This window comes from Musa acuminata, unplaced genomic scaffold (genome assembly GCF_036884655.1).
Source record: "Musa acuminata AAA Group cultivar baxijiao unplaced genomic scaffold, Cavendish_Baxijiao_AAA HiC_scaffold_1126, whole genome shotgun sequence".
NCBI classification, from domain to species: Eukaryota; Viridiplantae; Streptophyta; class Magnoliopsida; order Zingiberales; family Musaceae; genus Musa; species Musa acuminata.
In genome coordinates this window covers 4,736,538-4,739,037 of record NW_027021339.1, presented here as the reverse complement: position 1 = coordinate 4,739,037, position 2,500 = coordinate 4,736,538, and positions in this window count along the sequence as shown.

The following is a 2,500-nucleotide window of genomic DNA, read 5'->3' as shown; positions in this document are numbered from 1 at the left end:
AAACTGGCCATTTTTGGCTGCGCGAGCGAGCGGCGAACAGCGAGCGAAGCGAGAGGCAGCACCGTCCCTGCTATACGAAAGCCCCATCCAGCCCTGTGCCACCCGGGGGGTTCCAGGGTGCTGAGATGGCTGACATTTTGCTCCGCTCACGACGGTCACCGCGCGACGCAAGAACAGCCCAAAAACAGGCCAAAACGGCCCAAAAACGGGCCAAAACTGGCCATTTTTGGCTGCGCGAGCGAGCGGCGAGCGGCGGACAGCGAGCTAAGCGAGAGGCAGCACCGTCCCTGCTATACGAAAGCCCCATCCAGCCCTGTGCCACCCGGGGGGTTCCAGGGTGCTGAGATGGCTGACATTTTGCTCCGCTCACGACGGTCACCGCGCGACGCAAGAACAGCCCAAAAACAGGCCAAAACGGCCCAAAAACGGGCCAAAACTGGCCATTTTTGGCTGCGCGAGCGAGCAGCGAGCGGCGGACAGCGAGCGAAGCGAGAGGCATCACCGTCCCTGCTATACGAAAGCCCCATCCAGCCCTGTGCCACCCGGGGGGTTCCAGGGTGCTGAGATGGCTGACATTTTGCTCCGCTCAAGATGGTCACCGCGCAACGCAAAAACAGGCCAAAAACTGGCCAAAACGGGCCAAAACTGGCCATTTTTGGCTGCGCGAGCGAGCGGCGAGCGGCGGACAGCGAGCGAAGCGAGAGGCAGCACCGTCCCTGCTATACGAAAGCCCCATCCAGCCCTGTGCCACCCGGGGGGTTCCAGGGTGCTGAGATGGCTGACATTTTGCTCCGCTCACGACGGTCACCGCGCGACGCAAGAACAGGCCAAAAACTGGCCAAAACGGCCCAAAAACGGGCCAAAACTGGCCATTTTTGGCTGCGCGAGCGAGCGGCGAGCGGCGGACAACGAGCGAAGCGAGAGGCAGCACCATCCCTGCTATACGAAAGCCCCATCCAGCCCTGTGCCACCCGGGGGGTTCCAGGGTGCTGAGATGGCTGACATTTTGCTCCGCTCACGACGGTCACCGCGCGACGCAAGAACAGCCCAAAAACAGGCCAAAACGGCCCAAAAACGGGACAAAACTGGCCATTTTTGGCTGCGCGAGCGAGCGGCGAGCGGCGGACAGCGAGCTAAGCGAGAGGCAGCACCGTCCCTGCTATACGAAAGCCCCATCCAGCCCTGTGCCACCCGGGGGGTTCCAGGGTGCTGAGATGGCTGACATTTTGCTCCGCTCACGACGGTCACCGCGCGACGCAAGAACAGCCCAAAAACAGGCCAAAACGGCCCAAAAACGGGCCAAAACTGGCCATTTTTGGCTGCGCGAGCGAGCAGCGAGCGGCGGACAGCGAGCGAAGCGAGAGGCATCACCGTCCCTGCTATACGAAAGCCCCATCCAGCCCTGTGCCACCCGGGGGGTTCCAGGGTGCTGAGATGGCTGACATTTTGCTCCGCTCAAGATGGTCACCGCGCAACGCAAAAACAGGCCAAAAACTGGCCAAAACGGGCCAAAACTGGCCATTTTTGGCTGCGCGAGCGAGCGGCGAGCGGCGAACAGCGAGCGAAGCGAGAGGCAGCACCGTCCCTGCTATACGAAAGCCCCATCCAGCCCTGTGCCACCCGGGGGGTTCCAGGGTGCTGAGATGGCTGACATTTTGCTCCGCTCACGACGGTCACCGCGCGACGCAAGAACAGGCCAAAAACTGGCCAAAACGGCCCAAAAACGGGCCAAAACTGGCCATTTTTGGCTGCGCGAGCGAGCGGCGAGCGGCGGACAGCGAGCGAAGCGAGAGGCAGCACCGTCCCTGCTATACGAAAGCCCCATCCAGCCCTGTGCCACCCGGGGGGTTCCAGGGTGCTGAGATGGCTGACATTTTGCTCCGCTCACGACGGTCACCGCGCGACGCAAGAACAGCCCAAAAACAGGCCAAAACGGCCCAAAAACGGGACAAAACTGGCCATTTTTGGCTGCGCGAGCGAGCGGCGAGCGGCGGACAGCGAGCGAAGCGAGAGGCAGCACCGTCCCTGCTATACGAAAGCCCCATCCAGCCCTGTGCCACCCGGGGGGTTCCAGGGTGCTGAGATGGCTGACATTTTGCTCCGCTCACGACGGTCACCGCGCGACGCAAGAACAGCCCAAAAACAGGCCAAAACGGCCCAAAAACGGGCCAAAACTGGCCATTTTTGGCTGCGCGAGCGAGCAGCGAGCGGCGGACAGCGAGCGAAGCGAGAGGCATCACCGTCCCTGCTATACGAAAGCCCCATCCAGCCCTGTGCCACCCGGGGGGTTCCAGGGTGCTGAGATGGCTGACATTTTGCTCCGCTCAAGATGGTCACCGCGCAACGCAAAAACAGGCCAAAAACTGGCCAAAACGGGCCAAAACTGGCCATTTTTGGCTGCGCGAGCGAGCGGCGAGCGGCGAACAGCGAGCGAAGCGAGAGGCAGCACCGTCCCTGCTATACGAAAGCCCCATCCAGCCCTGTGCCACCCGGGGGGTTC